At 60.1% G+C, this 20,000-nt stretch overlaps 2 non-coding genes across 2 annotated transcripts; both read left to right on the forward strand.

Annotated features, from left to right (window-relative positions):
- Positions 1-13,562: 13,562 nt before the first annotated feature.
- LOC131868994 (5S ribosomal RNA) lies at positions 13,563-13,681 on the forward strand. Its single transcript, XR_009367391.1, has one exon. It is a non-coding gene; the product is annotated as a 5S ribosomal RNA (ribosomal RNA).
- A 5,914-nt stretch (positions 13,682-19,595) lies between these two features.
- LOC131868989 (5S ribosomal RNA) lies at positions 19,596-19,714 on the forward strand. Its single transcript, XR_009367386.1, has one exon. It is a non-coding gene; the product is annotated as a 5S ribosomal RNA (ribosomal RNA).
- Positions 19,715-20,000: the final 286 nt, after the last annotated feature.

Raw genomic sequence — 20,000 nt, forward strand, 5'->3', positions numbered from 1 at the left:
CCCAGGTATATGCCCCCTACGCACTTTTGGTGGCGCAACTCGCACGAACAGTCCCACCTCGACCCCGTATACAAGCTTTTTTGCCTCGAAGAGTTCGTCGGAGACGAAGAAGCAACCTTCAGTGCAACCGTAGCACTCTTTTGTGCAACCGCCCAAACAACGCCCCCTCTACCCTCTGTCGAAACACTCGGCATTGCTGCTCCCTAAGGTGAGCTTCTCCTCATAGGCAATTCCGCTCTTATCCGGTCACGTTTGTGTGCCCGAATTTCGCAAGGCAACCTCCATGGGACATGGAAAAGACTCGAGAAGAGAGCTCGCTCACGGGAGAGAGAAGCCAAGGAGACCACGAGAGTGCTGAGAGTGGGACAGCGCTGAATAGGCGGGAGAAGCCTGCGCGTATAAACGGAGATATATATCCAATTGCAACGAAGGAACGTGCCAAAGATCGAGAACAATGGCAGAAATGCTAGTAACGTGCACTTCGGGACCAACGCATCACCGGAAGACAACCGCCAAACATCGAAAGAGTCGCGATGCTCCGCAACCTACGTGCAAAGCGGTCGCACACCGGGTAAGGGAGTGAGAGCCCCAAACATAGCTGGGCGAGGCGCTCACTCCGCTCTTTAATATCTCGTTAATACCGCCAAGGAAATGGCACAAGCACACACACACAAGCATCCTCGGAAGAGGACAGTTCGAGTGACAGGTCAAATCCAAGAGTTCCGAAGACTACCTCCAGGAACAATCGGGAACAAGACCGATTACAAGTCGTCGAGTCTGTTACTGGGCGAACACGAGATGCGCACAGGAAATCGATCAGCCCTCACAATGGCCCAAGGCCAGAGATCGGACTGCTACGATTTACCCCAACAATCATCGTGCCACTCTTCGCAGAGAGGTGATAGACGCCAACGAGCCCGCGCATAGCAATCGAGGTGTAAAAAGGGCGTTGAAGGCAGGAAGCCTGGACGAAAGAGGCTACGAGGTCACCTCGAAGCGGTCTAAGAATCGGGCGCACTTGGGGCGACTACCAGTGCCAACCCCTTATCCCGCGGTGCGTCCGACACACAGAAATTTCCAAGGCGGCCAAGGAGCCTCCCCGCATAGCAATCGGGGTGTGAGGTTACGGATGCAGCATTGATAGCAATCGAGGTGGGAGGCGAAGGATGCAGAAGTGAGAGCCGAGGGATGTAGCAGAGATAGCAATCGGGGTGTGTGATGCAGAAGAGATAGCAATCGAGGTGTGCGGTGGGAAGGGCCCAGCAGCCAGAATGCATGAAGCGACGGATGAAGCAGTGATGACAACCGGGCTGTGAGGAGAGGAGGGATGCAGCCAAGAAAGCAATCAGGGCTCGAGGCAAGGGATGCATCAAGGATAGCAATCATGTTGTGAGGCGAGATTCCAAAGGCTAAACGTGAGAGGCTGCAGGGTCGACTCAGAGAGGTCTATGCATGTGAGAGGCTGAAAGCAAGGTCAACTCGGAGCGGTCTATGCATCGGGCGCGCTTGGGGCGACTACCAGTGCCAACCCCTTATCCCGCGACGCGTCCGACAAAGAGAACGTTCCAAGGCGGCAGAGGAGGTTACCAGCCGAAGGATGCAGTAGCAATAACAGGTATAGTTCCGCGGCGGCCGAGAAGACTCACCGCATAGGAATCGGGATGCGAGGCGAGGGATGCGGCGGGAAGGCCCCGACGGCTAAACGGAAGAGGCTGCAGGGCCGCCTCGGAATGGTCCAAGCATCGGACGCGATTGGGACGACTACCAGTGCCAACCCCTTATCCCGCGATGCGTCCGATACACAGATAGTTCCAAGGCGGCCGAGGAGCCTCACCGCATATCAATCGGGGTGCGAGGCGAGGGATGGGGCGGGAAGGCCCCAACGGCTAGACGGAAGAGGCTTCAGGGCCACCTCGGAATGCTCCAAGCATCGGACGCGCTTGGGGCGACTACCAGTGCCAACCCCTTATCCCGCGATGCGTCCGATACACAGATGGTTCCAAGGCGGCCGAGGAGCCTCACCGCATAGCAATCGGGGGTGCGAGGCGAGGGATGGGGCGGGAAGGCCCCAACGGCTAGACGGAAGAGGCTTCAGGGCCGCCTCGGAATGGTCCAAGCATCGGACGCGCTTGGGGCGACTACCAGTGACAACCCCTCATCCCGCGATGCGTCCGATACGAAGATGGTTCCAAGGCGGCCGAGGAGCCTCACCGCATAGCAATCGGGGTGCGAGGTGGGGGATGCGGCGAGATGGCCCCAACGGCTAGACGGAAGAGGCCACAGGGCCGCGTCGGAATAGTCCAAGCATCGGACGCGCTTGGGGCGACTACCAGTGACAACCCCTTATCCCGCGATGCGTCCGATACGAAGATAGTTCCAAGGCGGCCGAGGAGCCTCACCGCATAGCAATCCGGGTGCGAGGTGGGGGATGCGGCGAGATGGCCCCAACGGCTAGACGGAAGAGGCTGCAGGGCCGCCTCGGAATAGTCCAAGCATCGGACGCGCTTGGGGCGACTACCAGTGACAACCCCTTATCCCGCGATGCTTCCGATACGAAGACAGTTCCAAGGCGGCCGAGGAGCCTCACCGCATAGCAATGGGGGTGCGAGGTGAGGGATGCGGCAAGATGGCCCCAACGGCTAGACGGAAGAGGCCACAGGGCCGCCTCGGAATAGTCCAAGCATCGGACGCGCTTGGGGCGACTACCAGTGACAACCCCTTATCCCGCGATGCATCCGATACGAAGATAGTTCCCAGGCGGCCGAGGAGCCTCACCGCATAGCAATCGGGGTGCGAGGCGAGGGATGCGGCGAGATGGCCCCAAAGGGTAGACGGAAGAGGCTGCGGGGCCGCCTCGGAATAGTCCAAGCATCGAACGCGCTTGGGGCGACTACCACTGCCAACCCCTTATCCCGCGATGCGTCCGATACACAGATAGTTCCGAGGCGGCCGAGGAGCTGGGGGATGCGGCGAGATGGCCCCAACGGCTAGACGGAAGAGGCTGCAGGGCCGCCTCGGAATAGTCCAAGCATCGGACGCGCTTGGGGCGACTACCAGTGACAACCCCTTATCCCGCGATGCGTCCGATACACAGATAGTTCCGAGGCGGCCAAGGAGCCTCACCGCATAGCAATCGTGGTGCGAGGTGGGGGATGCAGCGAGATGGCCCCAACGGCTAGACGGAAGAGGCTGCAGGGCCGCCTCGGAATGGTCCAAGCATCGGACGCGCTTGGGGCGACTACCACTGCCAACCCCTTATCCCGCGATGCGTCCGATACACAGATAGTTCCAAGTCGGCCGAGGAGCCTCACCGAATAGCAATCGGGGTGCGAGGCGAGGGATGCGGCGAGAAAGCCCCAACGGCTAGAGGGAAGAGGCTTCAGGTCCGCCTCGGAATGGTCCAAGCATCGGACGCGCTTGGGGCGACTACCAGTGACAACCCCTTATCCCGCGACGCGTCCGATACACAGATAGTTCCAAGGCGGCCGAGGAGCCTCACCGCATAGCAATCGGGGTGCGAGGCGAGGGATGCGGCGAGAAGGACCCAACGGCTAGACGGAAGAGGCTTCAGGGCCGCCTCGGAATGGTCCAAGCATCGGACGCGCTTGGGGCGACTACCAGTGACAACCCCTTATCCCGCGACGCGTCCGATACACAGATAGTTCCAAGGCGGCCGAGGAGCCTCACCGCATAGCAATCGGGGTGCGAGGCGAGGGATGCGGCGAGAAGGACCCAACGGCTAGACGGAAGAGGCTTCAGGTCCGCCTCGGAATGGTCCAAGCATCGGACGCGCTTGGGGCGACTACCAGTGACAACCCCTTATCCCGCGACGCGTCCGATACACAGATAGTTCCAAGGCGGCCGAGGAGCCTCACCGCATAGCAATCGGGGTGCGAGGCGAGGGATGCGGCGAGAAGGACCCAACGGCTAGACGGAAGAGGCTTCAGGGCCGCCTCGGAATGGTCCAAGCATCGGACGCGCTTGGGGCGACTACCAGTGACAACCCCTTATCCCGCGATGCGTCCGATACACAGATAGTTCCAAGGCGGCCGAGGAGCCTCACCGCATAGCAATCGGGGTGCGAGGCGAGGGATGCGGCGAGAAGGACCCAACGGCTAGACGGAAGAGGCTTCAGGGCCGCCTCGGAATGGTCCAAGCATCGGACGCGCTTGGGGCGACTACCAGTGACAACCCCTTATCCCGCGACGCGTCCGATACACAGATAGTTCCAAGGCGGCCGAGGAGCCTCACCGCATAGCAATCGGGGTGCGAGGCGAGGGATGCGGCAAGAAGGACCCAACGGCTAGACGGAAGAGGCTTCAGGGCCGCCTCGGAATGGTCCAAGCATCGGACGCGCTTGGGGCGACTACCAGTGACAACCCCTTATCCCGCGACGCGTCCGATACACAGATAGTTCCAAGGCGGCCGAGGAGCCTCACCGCATAGCAATCGGGGTGCGAGGCGAGGGATGCGGCGAGAAGGACCCAACGGCTAGACGGAAGAGGCTTCAGGTCCGCCTCGGAATGGTCCAAGCATCGGACGCGCTTGGGGCGACTACCAGTGACAACCCCTTATCCCGCGACGCGTCCGATACACAGATAGTTCCAAGGCGGCCGAGGAGCCTCACCGCATAGCAATCGGGGTGCGAGGCGAGGGATGCGGCGAGAAGGACCCAACGGCTAGACGGAAGAGGCTTCAGGGCCGCCTCGGAATGGTCCAAGCATCGGACGCGCTTGGGGCGACTACCAGTGACAACCCCTTATCCCGCGACGCGTCCGATACACAGATAGTTCCAAGGCGGCCGAGGAGCCTCACCGCATAGCAATCGGGGTGCGAGGCGAGGGATGCGGCGAGAAGGACCCAACGGCTAGACGGAAGAGGCTTCAGGGCCGCCTCGGAATGGTCCAAGCATCGGACGCGCTTGGGGCGACTACCAGTGACAACCCCTTATCCCGCGATGCGTCCGATACACAGATAGTTCCAAGGCGGCCGAGGAGCCTCACCGCATAGCAATCGGGGTGCGAGGCGAGGGATGCGGCGAGAAGGACCCAACGGCTAGACGGAAGAGGCTTCAGGGCCGCCTCGGAATGGTCCAAGCATCGGACGCGCTTGGGGCGACTACCAGTGACAACCCCTTATCCCGCGACGCGTCCGATACACAGATAGTTCCAAGGCGGCCGAGGAGCCTCACCGCATAGCAATCGGGGTGCGAGGCGAGGGATGCGGCGAGAAGGACCCAACGGCTAGACGGAAGAGGCTTCAGGGCCGCCTCGGAATGGTCCAAGCATCGGACGCGCTTGGGGCGACTACCAGTGACAACCCCTTATCCCGCGACGCGTCCGATACACAGATAGTTCCAAGGCGGCCGAGGAGCCTCACCGCATAGCAATCGGGGTGCGAGGCGAGGGATGCGGCGAGAAGGACCCAACGGCTAGACGGAAGAGGCTTCAGGGCCGCCTGGGAATGGTCCAAGCATCGGACGCGCTTGGGGCGACTACCAGTGACAACCCCTTATCCCGCGACGCGTCCGATACACAGATAGTTCCAAGGCGGCCGAGGAGCCTCACCGCATAGCAATCGGGGTGCGAGGCGAGGGATGCGGCGAGAAGGACCCAACGGCTAGACGGAAGAGGCTTCAGGGCCGCCTGGGAATGGTCCATGCATCGCACGCGCTTGGGGCGACTACCAGTGACAACCCCTTATCCCGCGACGCGTCCGATACACAGATAGTTCCAAGGCGGCCGAGGAGCCTCACCGCATAGCAATCGGGGTGCGAGGCGAGGGATGCGGCGAGAAGGACCCAACGGCTAGACGGAAGAGGCTTCAGGGCCGCCTCGGAATGGTCCAAGCATCGGACGCGCTTGGGGCGACTACCAGTGACAACCCCTTATCCCGCGACGCGTCCGATACACAGATAGTTCCAAGGCGGCCGAGGAGCCTCACCGCATAGCAATCGGGGTGCGAGTCGAGGGATGCGGCGAGAAGGACCCAACGGCTAGACGGAAGAGGCTTCAGGGCCGCCTCGGAATGGTCCAAGCATCGGACGCGCTTGGGGCGACTACCAGTGACAACCCCTTATCCCGCGATGCGTCTGATACACAGATAGTTCCAAGGCGGCCGAGGAGCCTCACCGCATAGCAATCGGGGTGCGAGGCAAGGGATGCGGCGAGAAGGACCCAACGGCTAGACGGAAGAGGCTTCAGGGCCGCCTCGGAATGGTCCAAGCATCGGACGCGCTTGGGGCGACTACCGTTGCCAACCCCTTATCCCGCGATGCGTCTGATACACAGATAGTTCCGAGGCGGCCGAGGAGCCTCACCGCATAGCAATCGGGTTGCGAGGCAGATTATTGGGAAGGGAACCCCCTGGGATGCGGCTCAAGCAGTGCCCAAAGGGACTGGAATGCGGAATCACATCGAGAGACCCAAATGCTATACGAGGGCTCAAATCGAATTATCGATTTGGCCACGACATGGACGCATCGGAACGACTACCTTTGCCGAACCACTCGCAATTGCATCCATACCGAAACCAATAGACATTTCCGTTAGAGCCCTCGCATAGCATTCGGGAATCTCGCATGCCCCTCTAAATCGACCAATGCTGGCGCTCAACGAAAATCCGAGCGCTACCACCGTTCGAGCGCCAGCATTGGTCGAGTTAGAGGGGCACGGGGGAGAATGCTCCAGTCAACACCTCCCCTATATAAGTTATTTGTCCGATTCTCGCACAACCGTAGTCTGCCTCGTCGAATCAAACAACGGTCCCAGATTCCGACTTCCGTTCCGTAGAGACCCAAAAGCTAGATGGAGGCTCGCAAGAAAGAGAGTCGGCGCATAGCAATCGGGTTTCTCGAACGTTTAGGGACCGAGCTCACTTGCGGATAGGGCAAAATCCGCCAAGCAACCCAAAAGCTAGACGGGGGCTCGAATCGAATCGCCTAGGCGGCCACAACAACGACGTGTTGGATCGACTACCAGTGCCAAACCATTCAGCAAGACTAGTCTGTGTCGAGGCCGGATAGAGATTCTCAGAGAGCGCCCGTATAGCATTTAGGAGACCTGCCGCGTCCCTCACACTCGACAAATGGTGGTGCACGTTTATAAATCCGAGCGATCCCAACCCTTTCAAGCACCAACATCGGTCGAGATAGAGGGGCACGGAGGGGGCTGCGTGAGACAACACAGTCCCCTATATAAGTTATTTGTCCGATTCTCACACATCCGAAGAATGGTCATCAAATCGGACAACAGCCCAAACTTCCGACTTCCGTCCCAGAAAGCCCAAGAGCTATCTAAAACGTTCATGGCCGGAACTCGATCGCGGCTATACCAGTCCGCCAAGCAACCCAAAAGCTAGACTGGAGCTCTAGTCGAATCACCTCTGTGGCCATTGCAAGGACGTGTTGGAGCGACTACCATTGCCGAACCATTCCGCAGGTCGAGTCCATACCAAGGCCGCATAGAGATTCACGATGAGCTCCTGCATAGCAATCAGGAGACTTGCCGTGTCCATCACAATCGATAAATCCTGGTGCAAGATTTTTGCATCCGAGCGCTCCAACCAGTCGAGCACCAGCATCAATCGACATAAACGGGCACGGGGGGAGGATGCTCGAGAACACTACCTCCCCTATATAAGTTATTTGTCCGATTCTCAAGCAGCCGAAGTCTGGTCATCGAATCGGGTCAAAGACCACAACTTCCGACTTTACCCACAATGCAAGTCATCGAATCGAACATCGGCCCCCGAGTCGGACTCCATGCGTATGTCAGGTCATCGGACCCAAATTCCGCCTTCCTGCGCATGGCGGGCCATCAATATCAACTCGGTCATCGGACCCAAACTCCGCCTTTCTGCGCATGGCACGCCTTCAAATCGGTCATCGGACCCAAATTCCGCCTTCCTGTGCATGGCGGGCCATCAACATCAACTCGGTCATCGGACCCAAATTCCGCCTTTCTGCGCATGGCACGCCATCAACTCGGTCATCGGACCCAAATTCCGCCTTCCTGCGCATGGCAGGTCATCGGACACAAATTCAGACCTCGCCAATATGCCTACGTATCGAATCGGTCATCGGACCCAACTTCCGACTTCATCCATACTGTAGGGTCTTTGAGGTTGGCGCGGTGCGCTCAACCCGGGGAGTCGACCCATCGAAGCATACACCTCCCCTATATAAGCTATTTGTCCGATTCCCACACCTGTGTAGTTTGCACCTCTGACCAGGACATCGACCCCAACTTCCGAACTCGACTGCAACGACGGCACCAGCGCCTTGGTGCGCACCTTGCGACGCACAGTCCCAACATTCGCCTTCCTGCACATGGCAGGTCATCGGACCCAAATTCCGACCTCGCGAGTATGCCTACATATCGAATCGGTCATCGGACACAACTTCCGACTTCATCCATACCGTAGGGTCTTTGAGGTTGGCGCGGTGCGCTCAACCCGGGGAGTCGACCCAACGAAGCATACACCTCCCCTATATAAGCTATTTGTCCGATTCCCACACCTGTGTAGTTTGCACCTCCGATCAGGACATCGACCCCAACTTCCGAACTCGCCTGCAACGACCGAACCAGCGCCTTGGTGCGCACCTTGCAACGCACAGTGCCAACATTCGCCTTCCTGCACATGGCAGGTCATCGGACCCAAATTCCGACCTCGCGAGTATGCCTACATATCGAATCGGTCATCGGACCCAACTTCCGACTTCATCCATACCGTAGGGTCTTTGAGGTTGGCGCGGTGCGCTCAACCCGGGGAGTCGACCCAACGAAGCATACACCTCCCCTATATAAGCTATTTGTCCGATTCCCACACCTGTGTAGCTTGCACCTCCGATCAGGACATCGACCCCAACTTCCGAACTCGACTAAAAAGACCGCACCAGCACCTTGGTGTGCACCTTGCAACGCACAGTGCCAACATTCGCCTTCCTGCACATGGCAGGTCATCGGACCCAAATTCCGACCTCATGAGCATACCTACTAATCGAATCGGTCATCGGACCCAACTTCCGACTTCATCCATACCGTAGGGTCTTTGAGGTTGGCGCGGTGCGCTCAACCTGGGGAGTCGACCCATCGAAGCATACACCTCCCCTATATAAGCTATTTGTCCGATTCCGACACCTGTGTAGTTTGCACCTCCGCTCAGGACATCGACCCCAACTTCCGAACTCGCCTGCAACGACCGAACCAGCGCCTTGGTGCGCACCAAAAGTGCGCACTTTTGGAGGGCACTTTTGTGCGCTCCAAAGGTGCGCACTTTTGGAGGGCACTTTTGTGCGCTCCAAAGGTGCGCACTTTTGGAGGGCACTTTTTGGAGGGCACTTTTGTGCGCTCCAAAGGTGCGCACTTTTGGAGGGCACTTTTTGGAGGGCACTTTTCTGCGCTCCAAAGGTGCGCACTTTTGGAGGGCACTTTTTGGAGGGCACTTTTCTGCGCTCCAAAGGTGCGCACTTTTGGAGGGCACTTTTTGGAGGGCACTTTTCTGCGCTCCAAAGGTGCGCACTTTTGGAGGGCACTTTTTGGAGGGCACTTTTCTGCGCTCCAAAGGTGCGCACTTTTGGAGGGCACTTTTGTGCACTCCAAAGGTGCACACTTTTGGAGGGCACTTTTTGGAGGGCACTTTTCTGCACTCCAAAGGTGCGCACTTTTGGAGGGCACTTTTTGGAGGGCACTTTTGTGCGCTCCAAAGGTGCGCACTTTTGGAGGGCACTTTTTGGAGGGCACTTTTGTGCGCTCCAAAGGTGCGCACTTTTGGAGGGCACTTTTGTGCACTCCAAAGGTGCGCACTTTTGGAGGGCACTTTTCCTGCGCTCCAAAGGTGCACACCTAGGTGAGCACCTTCGACCACACCTTGTAGCACACCAAACTCTGACTTTCGACTTCATCCGCAATGCAGGGTCTTTGAGGTTGGCGCAATGCGCACAACCAGGGGAGTCGACCCATCAAACCCAACACCTCCCCTATATAAGCTATTTGTCTGATTCTCATACATGCGTAGCCTGCAGGAGCAATTAGGACATCGACCCCAACTTTCGGCTTCTAAACGAAAACAAGGTCTTTGAGGTTGGTGTAATGCGAACAACTAGGGGAGTCAACCCATCAAACCCAACACCTCCCCTATATAAGCTATTTGTCTGATTCTCATACATGTGTAGTCTACAGGAGCAATTAGGACATCGACCCCAACTTTTGACTTCTTAACGAAAACAAGGTCTTTGAGGTTGACGTAATGCGCACAACCAGGGGAGTCGACCCATCAAACCCAACACCTCCCCTATATAAGCTATTTGTCCGATTCTCATACATGTGTAGCCTACAGGAGCCATTAGGACATTGACCCCAACTTTTGACTTCTTAACGAAAACAAGGTCTTTGAGGTTGGCGTAATGCGCACAACCAAGGGAGTTGACCCATCAAACCCAACACCTCCCCTATATAAGCTATTTGTCTGATTCTCATACATGTGTAGCCTGCAACAACGATTAGGACATCCACCCCAACTTCTGAATTCGTCTGCGTTGACCGCACCAAAGGTGCACGCCTTGGTGCTCACCAAAATCCGACTTCCGACTTCTTCTGCTATGCGGGGTCTTTGAGGTTGGCGCAGTGCGCACAACCAGGGGAGTCAACCCACCGAATGCAACACCTCCCCTATATAAGCTATTTGTCTGATTCTCATACATGCGTAGACTGCAGCAATGATTAGGACATCCACCCCAACTTTTGACTTCTTAAACAAGACAGGGTCTTTGAAGTTGGTGCAGTGCACACAACCAGGGGAGTCGACCCATCAAACGCAACACCTCCCCTATATAAAGCTATTTGTCCGATTCTCATACGTGTAGTCTGCAGCAGCGATTAGGACATCGACCCCAACTTCCGAATTCGTTTGCATTGACCGCACCAAAGGTGCACGCCTTGGTGTGCACCTTGGAGTGCACTTTGGTGCTCACCTCGGTGCACACTTTGGTGTGCACCTCGGTGTGCACCAAAGGTGCGCACCTTGGAGCGCACCAAAGGTGTACACTTTGGAGCGCACCACATAGGGTCTTTGAGAGGTTGGCGCAGTGCGCACACCAAGGTGGGTGTTGAGGTGCGTGCCGAGGTGGGTGGGTGCTAGGGTGCGCTCCATGGTGGGTGCCAGGGTGGGTGCGTGCTAGGGTGGATTCCAAAGAGGGTCATAGGGTGGGTGCCAAGGTGGGTTGGTGATATAGTGGGTTCAAAGGTGGGTACTAGGGTGGGTTCCAAGGTGGGTCACAAGTTGGGTGCCAGGATGCGTGGGTGTTAGGTTGGGTGCCAAGGTGGGCTCCTGCGTGGGTGGGTGCTAGGGTGGGTTTCAAGGTGGACGCGAGGGCGGGTGCCAAGGTGGGTAACAAGTTGGGTGTTAGGATGGGTGAGTGCTAGAGTGGGTGCCAAGGTGGGTGGGTGCTAAGGTGGATGCCAAGGTGGTTCACAGGGTGGGTGGGTTCTAGGGTGAGTTCCAAGGTGGGTCACAGGTTTAGTGCTAGGGTGCGTGTCAAGGCGGGTGTCGAGGTGCCTGGGTGCTAGGGTGTGGATGCCAATGTGGGTCATAGGGTGGGTACTAGGGTGGGCTGCAATGTGGGTGCCAAGGTGGGTAACATGCTCGGTTGGTTCTAAATTGGGTGTCAGGGTGGGTGTGCACCCACCTTGCCCGAGGTGGGTGCCAAGGTGCCAGTGTGGGTGGGTGCTAAGGTGGATGCCAAGGTGGGTGAGAAGGTGGGTGATAGGTTGAGTGGTAGGATGGGTGGGTGCCAAGATGGGTCACAGGGTGGGTGCAAGGGTGGGTAGGTGCTAGGGTTGGTGTCAGGGTGGGTGGGTGCTAGGTTGGGTTCCAAGGTGGGTGCGAGGGTGAGTGTCAAGGTGGGTCACAGGTTAGGTGCTAGGATGGGTGAGTGCTAGGGTGCAAAGGTGCCAGGGTGGGTGCTAGGATGGGTCGATGCTAGGGTGAGTGGCAAGGTGGGTCCACAAGTGTCAAGGTGGGTGCCGAGGTGGGTGCCAACTTGGGTTCCAAGGTGGGTGCCAAGTGGGCGACTGCTATGGTGGATGCCAAGGTGGGTCACGGGGTGGGTGCCAAGTTGCTAGGTTGTGTTCCAAGGTGGGTGCCAACGTGGCTGCTAGGGTGCGTGGGTTAAAGGGTGTGTCACAACGTGGGTGCCAGGATGGGTGCGCACCCACACTGGCCAAGACGGGTGCAAGGTTGGGTTCCAAGCCCGGTCACAGGCTGGGTGCTAGGATGGGTGGGTGCCAAGGTGGGCACCAGGGTGGGTGCACCCACCCTGGCCAAGGTGGGTCACGGGGTGGGTCCTAGGGTGGGTAACGGGGTGGGTACTAAGGTGCGTGCCAAGGTGGGTCATGGGGTGGGTGCCAAGGTGGGCACCAGGGTGGGTGTGCACCAACCCTAGCCAGGGTAGGTCACGGGGTGGTTGTCGGGGTGGGCGTCAAGGAGCCAAGGTGGGTGGCAAGTAGCCAAGTTGCGTGCCAAGGTGGGTGTCGGGGTGGGTGCCAAGGATCCAAGGTGGGTGCCAAGGAACCAAGGTGGGTGTCTGGGTGGGTGCCGAGGTGGGAGCCAGGGTGGGTCCCAAGGTGAGTGCAAAGGTGGGTGCCAGGGTCAAGGTGAGTGCCAATGTGGGTTCCAAGGTGCCAGGGTCAGGGTGAGTGCCAATGTGGGTTCAAAGGTGCTAAGTTGGGTGCGAGGTTGGGTGCGAGGGTGGGTGGGTGCCAAGGTGTGCTAGGTGGAAGCCCGGGTGGGTCGGCATCCCATGGGTGTCGAGTTGGGTGCCTGATGGGTGCTTCTTGTCAAGTTTTAGTCGTCGGGACTCATTTCGAGCCTTAGAGGTCGTTTCTTGTCCGGTTGCCCTGTCTTCGACCTGGGAACCCAATTTTGGTCCTCGGGTCCCATTTTTTTTTGTCTCGCATCCCACTTTTGGCCTGTGGCCTTTTCGGGGTCGATTCTCGTTTTGGGCATCAGAGCATGTTTCTTCTCCTAAAACCCAATATTTGTTTATTAAGTCTCGGAACACATTTTTGTTCTCGTGGACCCATCATGGGTCTTGGAACGCATTTGTGGTCCTTGGGTCCCATTTTGCATCCCGAAACTTGTGTTTTGGTGCTTGATCCCTATTTTGGGTGCCCACCTTGCACCAAGTGCGCACCCGGGGCAAACCGAGCGCCTTGGTGCACCGGGGCAAGATCGAGCGTGCACCCGAGGCGCCCCGAACATGCACCAAGGTGCACTCGGCCCACATGTGAGCGCAGGTCGTTGCGCCCGAGGTGGTGTGTGGGCACCGCGTTGCAGACGGGACACTGCACGCACACGACGCCCCGTCCAGGTGCACGCACGTAGGCCGGGCCGGGTGCACACCCGACGCCCTAGCAAGGTGCGCGCACCCGGGCAGGGCTCACACTTGGCGAACGGGGCGCACTTCGCGAGGGAGGGTGTGCACCTCGACGGGGGTGGGTGGCCGGGGTGGATTCGCACGTGGGTCGCGGTTTGCTAAGTACACACTGCGACAAGCTCATAACGGGTGCAATCATACCAGCGTTAGTGCACCGGATCCCATCAGAACTCCGCAGTTAAGCGCGCTTGGGCCGGAGTAGTACTGGGATGGGTGACCTCCCGGGAAGTCCCGGTGTTGCACCCTTTTTTAGTTTTTCGCCGGGCGTCGCAATGCTATTTGAATAAACCTTTTGCCCGTTTGCGTTCTCGTCGGGGCCGGGCCGGGCCGGGGTGCGCTGCCCGCACTACCGCGCGCGCGGGGGCGACACCGAGCGCGCACCCGAGGCGCCCCGAGCACACAGGCCACGGTGCAACCCGGGCGTTGTGCGCGCACCCCGGTGCGCCCGAGGTGCTGCGCGCGCACCCAGGTGAAATCGGTGTGCACCTCGGCCAGTGCGCGCTCGGTCGAGTCGCGCACGTTGGCCAAGGTGCACGGTGATGTTTCTTACTCTAAGGTTCCGCACCAGACGCCCGGGACAGGTGAGCGAAGCTGGGCGGGGCCGGGTGCGCGGCCGGGGCAGGTGCACGCAGCTGGAGAGAGCTTTGGAGCACACCAGAGGTGCGCACCTTGGAGCACACTTCGGAGCGCACCAATGATGCGCTCCATTCAAAAGTTTCCTGAAAAGGCAAAAAAAGTTGAGATTATAGAATTTCCCACTTGAGAGATTGTAAAAAAAAAAAATTTAAAATGAAGGAAACGCGGGTGCCAAGGTGTGCGCGCCCGGGTGCGCAGCCCAGCCAAGGTGTGCGCACCAAGGCGCCCACCCTGGCGAAGGTGCACGCAAGGTGCGCACCCGAGGCAAACCGGACAATTAACCCAACTTTCGACTTCGCGCGCACCTGCGCACCTTGGAGCGCACTTCGGAGCGCTCCTTGGTGCGCACCAATCTTGGGCACCTCGGAGTGCACCATGGCGCCCACCAAGGTGCGCACCCGGGGCAAACCGAGCTCCGACTTCGTGCGCACCTTGGAGCGCACGAAAGGTGCGCACCATGGCGCCCACCAAGGTGCGCAGCCCAGCCAAGGCGTGCGCATCAAGGTGCGCACCCTGGCGAAGGTGCGCACCCGGGGCAAACCGAGCTCCGACTTCGTGCGCACCTTGGAGCGCACAAAGGGTGCGCAACCCAGCCAAGGTGTGCGCACCCCGGGCAAACCGAGCTCCGAATCGTGCGCACCTTGGAGCACACTTCGGAGCCCTCCTTGGTGCGCACCGATGTTGCGCACCTCGGAGCGCACCCGGGGAAAACAATGCAATTAACCCGACTTTCGACTTCGTGGGCACCTCGGAGCGCTCTCGGGTTCGCACCTCGGAGCACACCGAGGTGCGCACCTTTGATGCGCTGCCTTCACCAATTTCCAGAAAAGGCAAGAAAACATTGAGAAGGTGTGCGCACCGAGGTGCCCACCCTGGCGAAGGTGCACGCGAGGTGCGCACCCGGGGCAAACCGGGCTCCGACTTCGTGCACGCCATGCTGCGCACCTTGGAGGGCCATGGTGCGCACCTTGGAGCACACTTCGGAGCGCTCAATGGTGCCCAACCCAGCCAAGGTGCCCACCGCGGCGAAGGTGCACGCGAGGTGCGCACCCGGGGCAAACCGGGCTCCGACTTCGTGCACGCCGCACCTTGGAGCACACTTCGGAGCGCTCCTTGGTGCGCACCAGGGCGCGCAACCCAGCCGAGGTGCCCACCCCGGCGAAGGTGCACGCGGGGTGCGCACCCGGGGCAAACCGGGCTCCGACTTCGTGCACGCCATGGTGCCCACCGCGCCAAGGTGCACGCGAGGTGCGCACCCGGGGCAAACCGGGCTCCGACTTCGTGCACGCCGCACCTTGGAGCACACTTCGGAGCGCTCCTTGGTGCGCACCAGGGCGCGCAACCCAGCCGAGGTGCCCACCCCGGCGAAGGTGCACGCGAGGTGCGCACCCGGGGCAAACCGGGCTCCGACTTCGTGCACGCCATGGTGCCCACCGCGGCGAAGGTGCACGCGAGGTGCGCACCCGGGGCAAACCGGGCTCCGACTTCGTGCACGCCGCACCTTGGAGCACACTTCGGAGCGCTCCTTGGTGCGCACCATGGTGCCCACCAGGGCGCGCAACCCCGCCGAAGGTGCACGCGAGGTGCGCACCCGGGGCAAACCGGGCTCCGACTTCGTGCACGCCGCACCTTGGAGCACACTTCGGAGCGCTCCTTGGTGCGCACCAGGGCGCGCAACCCCGCCGAAGGTGCACGCGAGGTGCGCACCCGGGGCAAACCGGGCTCCGACTTCGTGCACGCCATGGTGCGCACCAGGGTGCCCACCGCGGCGAAGGTGCGCACCCGGGGCAAACCGGGCTCCGACTTCGTGCACGCCGCACCTTGGAGCACACTTCGGAGCGCTCCTTGGTGCGCACCAGGGCGCGCAACCCAGCCGAGGTGCCCACCCCGGCGAAGGTGCACGCGAGGTGCGCACCCGGGGCAAACCGGGCTCCGACTTCGTGCACGCCATGGTGCCCACCGCGGCGAAGGTGCGCACCCGGGGCAAACCGGGCTAGGACTTCGTGCACGCCGCACCTTGGAGCACACTTCGGAGCGCTCCTTGGTGCGCACCATGGTGCCCACCAGGCCGCGCAACCCAGCCAAGGTGTGCGCACCAAGGTGCACGCGAGGTGCGCACCCGGGGCAAACCGGGGTCCGGCTTCGTGCACGCCGCACCTTGGAGCACACATCGGGGCGCTCCCGGGTTCGCACCGGCGTTGCGCACCGTGGTGGGCACCTCGGAGCGCACCGTGGTGGGCACCTCGGAGCACACCAAGGTGGGCAGCGAGGTGCGCACCTTTGATGCGATGCCTTCACTAATTTCCATAAAAGGCAAAAAAAAACGAGATTTTAAAATTTCCGTTTTGAAAGATAGTGAGAAAAAGGGAATGCTGGTGCCATCTTGAGCCCGCCCTGGTGCGCAGCCCAGCCAAGGTGTGCGCACCAAGGTGCCCACCCTGGCGAAGGTGCGCGCCCGGGCAATTAACCCAACTTCCAACTTCGCGCGCGCCAGGGTGGGAGCGCACCCAACAACCGAGCCTGGGAAGAGCCAATGCGAGAAACCCCACCAAACGCTCTGACAAAAAAAGAGGGGGCGCTCCAGTAACCCCGCTTCGGAGCGCACCCTGGGCAAACCCAGCCAGGGTGCCCACCCCGGCCAAGGTGCAGGCGAGGTGCGCACCCGGGGCAAACCGGGCTCCGACAACGTGCACGCCGCACCTTGGAGCACACTTCGTAGCGCTCCCGGGTGCGCACCTCAGAGCACACCAAGGTGGGCAGCGAGGTGCGCACCTTTGATGCGCTGCCTTCACTAATTTCCAGAAAAGGCAAAAAAAAGAGGAGATTTTAAAATTTCCGTTTTGAAAGATAGTGAAAAAAACGGAACGCGGGTGCCATCTTGAGCCCGCCCTGGTGCACAGCCCAGGTAAGGTGCCCACCCTGGCAAAGGTGCGCACCCGGGCAATTAACCCTACTTCCGACTTCGTGCGCGCCAGGGTGGCAACCGGGCCTGGGAAGAGCCAATGCGAGAAACCCCACCAAACGCTCCGACAAAAAAAGAGGCGGCGCTCCAATAACCCCGCTTCGGAGCGCAGCCGGGGCAAACCCAGCCAAGGTGCCCACCCCGACGAAGGTGCACGCGAGGTGCGCACCCGGGGCAAACCGGGCTCCGACAACGTGCACGCAGCACCTTGGAGCACACTTCGAAGCACTCCCGGGTGCCCACCGGCGTTGCGCACCGTGGTGGGCAGCGAGGTGCGCACCTTTGATGCGCTGCCTTCACTAATTTCCAGAAAAGGCAAAAAAAAATGAGATTTTAAAATTTCCGTTTTGAAAGATAGTGAAAAAAACGGAACGCGGGTGCCATCTTGAGCCCGCCCTGGTGCGCAGCCCAGGCAAGGCATGCGCACCAAGGTGCCCACCCGCGGTGCACGCCCGGGGCAAACCGGGCTCCGACTTCGTGCAGGCCGCACCTTGGAGCACACTTCGGAGCGCTCCTTGGTGCGCACCATGGTGCCCACCAGGGCGCACCCGGGGCAAACCGGGCTCCGACTTCGTGCACGCCGCACCTTGGAGCACACATCGGAGCGCTCCCAGGTTCGCACCAGCGTTGCGCACCTTTGATGCGCTGCCTTCACTAATTTCCAGAAAAGGCAAAAAAAAACGATATTTTAAAATTTCCGTTCTGAAAGATAGTGAAAAAAACGGAACGCGGGTGCCATCTTGAGCCCTTCCTGGTGCGCAGCCCAGGCAAGTTGTGCGCACCAAGGTGCCCACCCTGGCGGAGGTGCGCGCCCGGGGCAAACCGGGCTCCGACTTCGTGCACTGCATGGTGCCCACCAAGGCGCGCAACCCAGCCAAGGTGCCCACCGCAGCGAAGGTGCACGCGAGGTGCGCACCCGAGGTGCACACCCGGGGCAAACCGAGCTCCGACTTCGTGCACGCCGCACCTTGGAGCACACTTCAGAGCGCTCCTTGGTGCGCACCAGGGCGCGCAACCCAGCCAAGGTGCTCACCCCGGCGAAGGTGCACGCGAGGTGCGCACCCGGGGCAAGCCGGGCTCGGACTTCGTGCACGCCGCACCTTGGAGCACACATCGGAGCGCTCCCGGGTTCGCACCAGCATTGCGCACCTTTGATGCGCTGCCTTCACTAATTTCCAGAAAAGGCAAAAAAAAAAAAAAAACGAGATTTTAAAATTTCCGTTTTGAAAGATAGTGAAAAAAACGGAACGCGGGTGCCATCTTGAGCCCGCCCTGGTGTGCAGCCCAGGCAAGTTGTGCGCACCAAGGCACCCACCCTGGCCAAGGTGGGTCACGGGGTGGGTCCTAGGGTGGGTAACGGGGTGGGTACTAAGGTGCGTGCCAAGGTGGGTCATGGGGTGGGTGCCAAGGTGGGCACCAGGGTGGGTGTGCACCAACCCTAGCCAGGGTAGGTCACGGGGTGGTTGTCGGGGTGGGCGTCAAGGAGCCAAGGTGGGTGGCAAGTAGCCAAGTTGCGTGCCAAGGTGGGTGTTGGGGTGGGTGCCAAGGATCCAAGGTGGGTGCCAAGGAACCAAGGTGGGTGTCTGGGTGGGTGCCGAGGTGGGAGCCAGGGTGGGTCCCAAGGTGAGTGCAAAGGTGGGTGCCAGGGTCAAGGTGAGTGCCAATGTGGGTTCCAAGGTGCCAGGGTCAGGGTGAGTGCCAATGTGGGTTCAAAGGTGCTAAGTTGGGTGCGAGGTTGGGTGCGAGGGTGGGTGGGTGCCAAGGTGTGCTAGGTGGAAGCCCGGGTGGGTCGGCATCCCATGGGTGTCGAGTTGGGTGCCTGATGGGTGCTTCTTGTCAAGTTTTAGTCGTCGGGACTCATTTCGAGCCTTAGAGGTCGTTTCTTGTCCGGTTGCCCTGTCTTCGACCTGGGAACCCAATTTTGGTCCTCGGGTCCCATTTTTTTTTGTCTCGCATCCCACTTTTGGCCTGTGGCCTTTTCGGGGTCGATTCTCGTTTTGGGCATCAGAGCATGTTTCTTCTCCTAAAACCCAATATTTGTTTATTAAGTCTCGGAACACATTTTTGTTCTCGTGGACCCATCATGGGTCTTGGAACGCATTTGTGGTCCTTGGGTCCCATTTTGCATCCCGAAACTTGTGTTTTGGTGCTTGATCCCTATTTTGGGTGCCCACCTTGCACCAAGTGCGCACCCGGGGCAAACCGAGCGCCTTGGTGCACCGGGGCAAGATCGAGCGTGCACCCGAGGCGCCCCGAACATGCACCAAGGTGCACTCGGCCCACATGTGAGCGCAGGTCGTTGCGCCCGAGGTGGTGTGTGGGCACCGCGTTGCAGACGGGACACTGCACGCACACGACGCCCCGTCCAGGTGCACGCACGTAGGCCGGGCCGGGTGCACACCCGACGCCCTAGCAAGGTGCGCGCACCCGGGCAGGGCTCACACTTGGCGAACGGGGCGCACTTCGCGAGGGAGGGTGTGCACCTCGACGGGGGTGGGTGGCCGGGGTGGATTCGCACGTGGGTCGCGGTTTGCTAAGTACACACTGCGACAAGCTCATAACGGGTGCGATCATACCAGCGTTAGTGCACCGGATCCCATCAGAACTCCGCAGTTAAGCGCGCTTGGGCCGGAGTAGTACTGGGATGGGTGACCTCCCGGGAAGTCCCGGTGTTGCACCCTTTTTTAGTTTTTCGCCGGGCGTCGCAATGCTATTTGAATAAACCTTTTGCCCGTTTGCGTTCTCGTCGGGGCCGGGCCGGGCCGGGGTGCGCTGCCCGCACTACCGCGCGCGCGGGGGCGACACCGAGCGCGCACCCGAGGCGCCCCGAGCACACAGGCCACGGTGCAACCCGGGCGTTGTGCGCGCACCCCGGTGCGCCCGAGGTGCTGCGCGCGCACCCAGGTGAAATCGGTGTGCACCTCGGCCAGTGCGCGCTCGGTCGAGTCGCGCACGTTGGCCAAGGTG

This window comes from Cryptomeria japonica, unplaced genomic scaffold, assembly GCF_030272615.1.
Source record: "Cryptomeria japonica unplaced genomic scaffold, Sugi_1.0 HiC_scaffold_228, whole genome shotgun sequence".
Lineage (NCBI taxonomy): Eukaryota > Viridiplantae > Streptophyta > Pinopsida > Cupressales > Cupressaceae > Cryptomeria > Cryptomeria japonica.